This window comes from Callospermophilus lateralis, unplaced genomic scaffold (assembly GCF_048772815.1).
Source record: "Callospermophilus lateralis isolate mCalLat2 unplaced genomic scaffold, mCalLat2.hap1 Scaffold_91, whole genome shotgun sequence".
In the NCBI taxonomy this organism is placed as follows: domain Eukaryota; kingdom Metazoa; phylum Chordata; class Mammalia; order Rodentia; family Sciuridae; genus Callospermophilus; species Callospermophilus lateralis.
Window position 1 is genome coordinate 916,070 of NW_027517238.1, and position 7,405 is coordinate 923,474.

At 32.0% G+C, this 7,405-nt stretch overlaps 1 pseudogene; it reads right to left on the bottom strand.

The window, feature by feature from the left end:
• Positions 1-6,523: 6,523 nt before the first annotated feature.
• LOC143641215 (ATP synthase F(0) complex subunit f, mitochondrial pseudogene) lies at positions 6,524-6,771 on the bottom strand (annotated as a pseudogene).
• Between the last annotated feature and the right edge of the window lie 634 nt (positions 6,772-7,405).

Consider the following 7,405-nt stretch of genomic DNA (forward strand, 5'->3'; position numbering starts at 1 on the left):
ATGGTACAATATTTCCTTTATAGTAATATTATAAGATTATTTGAAAATTAAAACTAAATGATTATAATTATAATCTCTTACAAAGTGCTTGATATAAAGTGAAGTGAAATATAGATTAAATTGAGTCTGCTTAATAAAATCCTTTTCCATTATTTTCTTGTCCTTAAAGATAAATCTTGGCAAAGTCTAACCAGTTGCTTTTGTTATGCCCATTTAGAAGAAAAAATAATTTGATTTTCCATTTTTTTTCAAAATCAGTAAATTTTTCTTTGTGCTTATTTTTCTTTTCATTTAATCTAAAATATATAGAATAGAAATACTATACATGAAACTAAATGTCTCATACATTTTTATTATTTTAATTCTTAAAAATATTTCTAATGGATAAAAATAGTGGCAAATTAAAATGTTGACCTTGAAAGTGAAATATTTTCCTGATAATATACAGGTCATTAGGTCAATTTTTATTTTAGGTTTTATACTTTTTTGTAAAACTGTATGTAATTTCCACTTCTAAAATGATAATTGAATCATTGATTAAATATTTTGTGATGGGTTATTTTTCATTTTTATTACAGGCTTGAGTTTACAAAATAGGATTCAAATTACATAATACACCACAATAACAAATTCATGGATCAAAATTATGGCAAATCTATCAGGATTATAAGCTGCTTAGGAAAATCAAAACACCTGTTCAGAATTTTATGATTATACTTATTACTGTTTATTTGGAAATCAATTTTACATCAAAACAATATCCTGTTTCAATTTTCACAAACAAATTTATATTTATTGAAATAGTACCAGTCTTTTAAGAAAGTTATGATTTTTAACTGATGTTGGATTTGTATTTTTAAAATACTTGCTGATTGATATTAAGATTCATCATTCTGAAACTCTTTTCAAAATAAATGTGCTTGGCTACAATTATATATAATTTTCGTCTGGGTAACAAATTTATGCCATTAAATATTTTTCTAATTTTTACTACTAAAAAAAAAGAAAAACACAATTGGAATAATAGAAGTTACATGACATTTTATATGACCTGGTAACTGAGCTCCCCCAGAAAGCAACAGCCACAGTGCTAATGAGAATATATATACATATGTGTAGGTATATTTAGCAACATGACTTGACCATTTTAAGCTTAAATAATTTTTAAAAGTCATTGTGTTCTCTATAATGAATACTGAGAGGCATTTGTATATAAAAATTTAATGCTATTCATCAGGAAATCTTAATTCTTGTGAGTGTCCTGATAAAACATAGAAACTCATTCATCATTCAAAGTTAAGCAGGAGTTACAGGTTAGGGTGTTTGTCTTCTCTGGTGGCAAGGCAGCTTCACACTCTCCCTCCAGCCTGACTTAGCTATCAATTTTCCTTTAAGATCAGCCAGCATTACATTGCTCTGTGTGCTGATACTATCTGAGATAACTTCGAAAAAAAGAACCACAGAAGCAAAAGCATGTGAGTAGAGCTTCCTGAATTTCTTGATATTTTCCTCTGTTTCATCCTAATGCATTTATAACAAGTAATTCAAAGTTTTTGAGAAACCATAATATGGAATATGCTGACTACTGATTCAGAGCAGCAAAAATGTTACCATAGACATGGGTAAGGACAAAGTTCAAAGAAAAAAAAAACTGGATTTCATTTCCAATTGTGCTTTCCTTTAATTCAATATCTGGAATTCCAGCAAGTTTCTTACAGATTCATCTAAATCTAATTATTCAAGCATATTACCTAAAATTTTTAAAACAATCATGTTATGTTAAATAACAAGAGATGGGGGAAAAGCTTGAGTATAACTATAGGCAATTTGTTACCTAGCACAGACAACTTTCTTCTTCATTCATGTTTCTATTCATATTCCTTTCAGACAGTTATCTTCAATATCTGATTTCTGGTTGTGATTCTACCCCATGAATATTTGTGAAAGATGGAAATATTTGTAAAATCATAAGTATGTATTCAGATATACTATCTCCATTCACTGTTCTTGAAATTATTTTAAAAATCTCTGTTCACATTTTTAAGTCTCTTCTTTACTAAGTACTTATCTTCACCAAGAGAGCACAGCATAATAATATTTAAAAAAATAAAGGGGAAGAAGAGGAGGAGGAGAGGTGGGAGCGTGGACTTCTAAAATTTCGAAACTAGATTGAAAGAGAACATTGAGAAGACAAGAAACTAGAGTAAATATTAGGAATATAAATGTTAATAAAATTTTCTATTAGGAACTACATGAATATAAGCTTTTAAGCAAAAATTTGAAGAGGTACAGAAAAACATGTAAATCATGAAAATAAGTTAGGGTGTTTGTCAGATTATAGAGACAAATACTTTTATGATACATTTTTTTTCAATTAAGTTTTTGCTGGGTCTTATCATGAGCTCAGTTAATATTTAAAGATAAAGGTTGAAAATGTCTTCTTTTAGCTTAAGTATTGTATATAAGTAAATTATGTACAGTTTTATTCTTTCTGTTATCCACCAAAACTAATAACGGTATTTCTTATGGTAAAACAGCCACCTGTCCTTGTGTTGTACTGCACAGTTGTCCCTCTGTAATCATGGGAGAGTGGTTCCAACCTCTACCCTCCACATACAAACACCAAAATCTGCTGGATTTCAAGTCCTTTATATACAGTAGGGTTATATGTTTATATGACTTACTACACATCCTCCTGTATACTTTTAATCATTTTTACATTATTTATAACATCCCACAAAATATATTGTTAAATATTGTTTAGGAATTACTGTCCAGAAAAAAATGTATACTTGTTCAGTAACGATTCCTTTCTTCTCAAATATTTTCAAACACATCATGCATTGAATCTACAACTACATAACCCACAGGTATTCAGGACTGATTGTACTTCAAAGGTCATATAGTATTACAATTATGATATTGAATGTTATAATTTTCTTCATAAATACAAAATTTAAATAACCTCATGTTACTATATCACATTTCATATTCTATTATGCCAAATCATACAATAATTTATTTAATTCATCAGATGACAAGAATGTTTTTAGTACATGATCAACACTGTACTAGATGTTCTGAATATGATGCCAGATATCAAATTTGATGTTAAAAGTCTAATATCCAAAGGTAAGGACTAAACAAACAGTCCCTTAGTGAAATTTTATTCTGATGTAGAAAGCATATAATAATTGTTAACGACACAAATAGCTGTACAATTATAATGAAAGTTTTCATGAAGAATGCTCAGTGTCAATTACAGCACAAAATATGCAAGGTCAGAAAGATTATGAAACTTACCAGAAAAAGATGCAATTAAACTAAGACTTCATAGATAAGGCAGAGCTACTTTGGAAAAGAGGGGAAGGATAGACACTCCACTGAGAGAGAAAGCAAATATAAGGCCTTTGGAGAGGAGGAATAAGGGTAGGTGTTGGAGATTAAAGTCAGTGTGCCTGCAACCAAGAGCTACAGCAAATGTGTGGCGTTAAGGTGGCTGGAGCCAGTAGGCAGAAGCCCAGTGAAAGCAGAGTGCTTGAGTCTTTGAAGCAGGGCCACAATATGATGAGACTGAGATTAGGAGAAAAGAATCCCATTCATGGTTCCATTTCAGTAGAGAGAGCAAACTGGAGAGTAGGCAGGTGTCCCAACTTGGCAGCAAGCAGCTATTTCAAGGCCATGAGAAAGGTGCTGATGGCTCTGGCAGACATAAAGAAAAGTCTGGCCTTTGGGGGGGGTTTCAGAAATAAAAGTTTTTAAAATTTGTTTTATTTGAATATGTGAGAGGGACAGTAATAAAAAAGCTAATCCTTAAGTTTTAAATTGATTATCTGGTTTGTTGAATATAATATTCAGTAACAGAGAGATATTGGAATAATGATAATAATTTTGGAAAACAAAACAATCCCTAAAATCTGAATAGACATCTTTTTATACAACAAAATAAGTTTTGAAATTCAATCTCTGAAAATCTCTCTCTCTCTCTCTCTCTCTCTCTCTCTCTCTCTCTCTCTCTCTCTCTCTCTCTCTCTCTCTCTCTCTCTCTCTCTCTCTCTCTCTAAGTTTGCAATCAAGCTGGGATCCACAATGATCAATGAAGCCAAAGACACTACAGAAATTCACAGTAACCACACACAGACAAAATAATTTTTTCTATTCACTGTGTGTGATCCATTCTTGTTTTGTTTTGCACTTTAACACTTTTGAAATTTGAACACATCTAACATCAGATAATCAACATTAATATCTATATACTTTTTTATGTTGAATTTATTGTTTCCTTTTTTCTTGAAGAATTGCCCTTCAAAATATGAAATATCTAAAAAATGAGTCAATTGAGAACCAAGAAAATCAATTATTCATTGTCATTCAATTAAAAACGATGACAATAGAAATCACCAACTGTATTTACTTAGATGCTGTTTTGAAAGACATTTAATATTAATCTCCATAATGTTAAGAAAAAAATGTTATTTTAAGCTATGATTGTATTTGGGAAATTTAGAAAACTACCCATATGTTCATTATTAAACACTATGTTTAGTAATATTTTTAGAAATATTTTAATCACATTAAAGTGGGTCTACATTTTTCTACTATTTGGGTGATGTTCAACTTCTTTAAAATTTTTCTGATAATAATATTTCCCCAAAGGGTAGATCCAACACAGCTCTACTATCTACTACCATATTTTAAAAAAAATTAAGTTTTAATTTGTTCTATATGACAGCAGAATGCATTACAATTTATATTACACATATAACCACAATTTTTTTTATATCTCTGGTTGTACAAAGATGGTGAATGAGATGGACATCATTACACAACATAGTTTTAATGCAGACATGGTCCTGTAGCCACGTATTATTCTGTTTTGCTTTTATTTATATGCTCAAAGTGCCTTTTGTCTTGTAGAATCATTTTCTTTGATTTTATAAATTGACTAATGATTATAGAGAAATTTTATGTGTGAGGCATCAAAGTGTTTTCTATTAATTAGGTCATTTACAATATAGCATCCATTTTCTTTTACCCCCGAATTACAGAATGAAGGCAGAAAGTTAAGGAATGATCTAATTTTCATGCAGTTCATGATACCAGAGTCAAGGAGAAAAAAAAGAAAAATTTCCTGCACATGTACCTTATTTCTTGACATATGCAGCAATTCCATTGCTCACTTATGTTTTCTCCAAATTTAGTAATTTGCACAATATTCTTGAGTAGATTCCCCTCCTCAACAAATCTTTTCCCACTAACCTACATCTTATCTTTCCAACTTTCTATCAGTCTCAGTAGCTGTCCAAAAATGAATCATTCCTCTGTATTCTACACAATCTGGTTCTTCCAAAGTGAATTCAGCCTCATTCAATTAAATCTCATCCTCAACTATTTTAAAACATAGTAAAAAATTAAATAAATACAACAATGCATTAGGTTTACAGTTTCTTCCTCTGGCTGTTCACATGTCTTGTCACATGTCTTTGGTCAATATTCTCTGTGTTTGCATTCTTACATTTCCAATGTTTCATTAACTTTGGAAATTGTTTAAATCTACCCTCTTCCTTCTGTTTTTATCACTTATGCTAAGATTATTTCCAAACTGCATCAACATGTTGTGTTCTGTCTCTAGCATTTACCTTTGCAGATCTTCTCTCCTAGTAGTACTTGATCCTCTAAACTTTGTTCCTGCATTCACTTAATCCAAAGCATCATCACTACCTTCTGCAATGGCTTTTTAACTGAACTTCCTTCCATTACATGCAAGCTCTAGCTTATCATTTCTCCTAAAATTGCCAGACAGAGCTCTCTATGCCACATGTCTTATAATGCTTCCTATCTGTTTAAAAACCACTGGGATCCATGTATTATTCTTAGTTTTAAACTAAGCAGTTGTATGAGTTTTTTTTTCCTTGAAGATGATTATGCCAAAATATTCTTTTTAAAAGACTTTTCTAGCAACCTGCTGTTGTCATTTATACACTGAAATACAAAGTCTAATTTGCCTTTCAAGAATATAGATTAGATTTAGTGACTCACTTCTAATGAATAATAAGTAGTGAAAGAACATGGTATGATTATAAGACTGGGTTATAAAAGACAAAACATACAATAGAACCTAGCATCAACCAGAACAGATTCTAATCACAGTCCCAGTTGAGGTTTCAAGTGACAGCCAGCATCATCTACCTGCCCAACAACTGAATACTGGGGACTACAGAGGATTCTTAGTGTTGTTACTAAGTAGAGTAGAGGTGAATTTTTCCTGCCATGCCCTATTCAAAAACCAGATTTCTAAATGTTTTCATTGTTTTAAGCCACTAGGTTTTGGATTTTTATTTCTTATATAAACATAAACAAACAACAAAGAAATCTTAATTTTTTTAACCAGTCACCTTTATTTGGTGTTAATACTCAGGATATGAAAGAATTCAGCCATGAGGCCACTTTCATACTGGAGGCAGTCCCAATCAGGAGTACATAGTATACTCTCCACACTGACGCCTCTTCATTGGTACTTGCATCACCACTCATGCTTGAGGTACTGTTAAGAAAGGCAGTAGCTGAAAAGCAGCATGCTGCCATCACCATGTTGACACCTGCAATGCTCCCCTTCTTCACGTTGACGTACTTGTAACACTGGTAGTAACCTCTCTGAAATGCTCAGCAAATGCCTTTAGGGGAAAAATCCCACATCAATATCCACCTTGGGCACTCCCCTAGTTTGACATCCATGGGTTTCTTCTCTTTCACTGGCATGACTAATGTCATCTTAAAATCTTAGTGTCTGCTGAGCCAGGCCATGTAAGGTTCTTATCTTAATCTTTAACCTAACCTTCCACTCCATATTGCATACATAGCTTGAATTATATTAAACTGTCTGCACTTGCCCATAGATACTATATTTTTAGACACTGAAATATTTGAAGACATAAGACCTTAGGAAAGTTCTTTCTGAACACTTCCTATTTATTATTTATTATTAATATTATTTACCATTTAATATTATTTATTTATTTATTTATTTAAGTTCTCGAGTGCGCTACCGCTTGAGCCACATCCCCAGCCACAACATCTTTGCTTTTTTGTATGTAGTCCTGAGGATCGAAGCCGGGCCACACACATGCCAGGCAAGCACACTACCACTTGAGCCACATCCCCAGCCCAGTATGCTGTTTTTAAGTCCTTTGGGTATAGACAGAGGAATGGAATGGCGGGGTAAAATGGTGGTTCCATTTCTAGTTTTCCAAGAAATATCCATACTGCTTTACATATTGGCTGCACCAACTTGCAGTCCTACCAGCAATGTATGAGTGTGCCCCCCCATATCCTTGCCAACATTTATAGTTCTTTGTATTCTTAATAGCTGCCATTCTGAGTGGAGTGAAATGAATTTTTAAAAAAT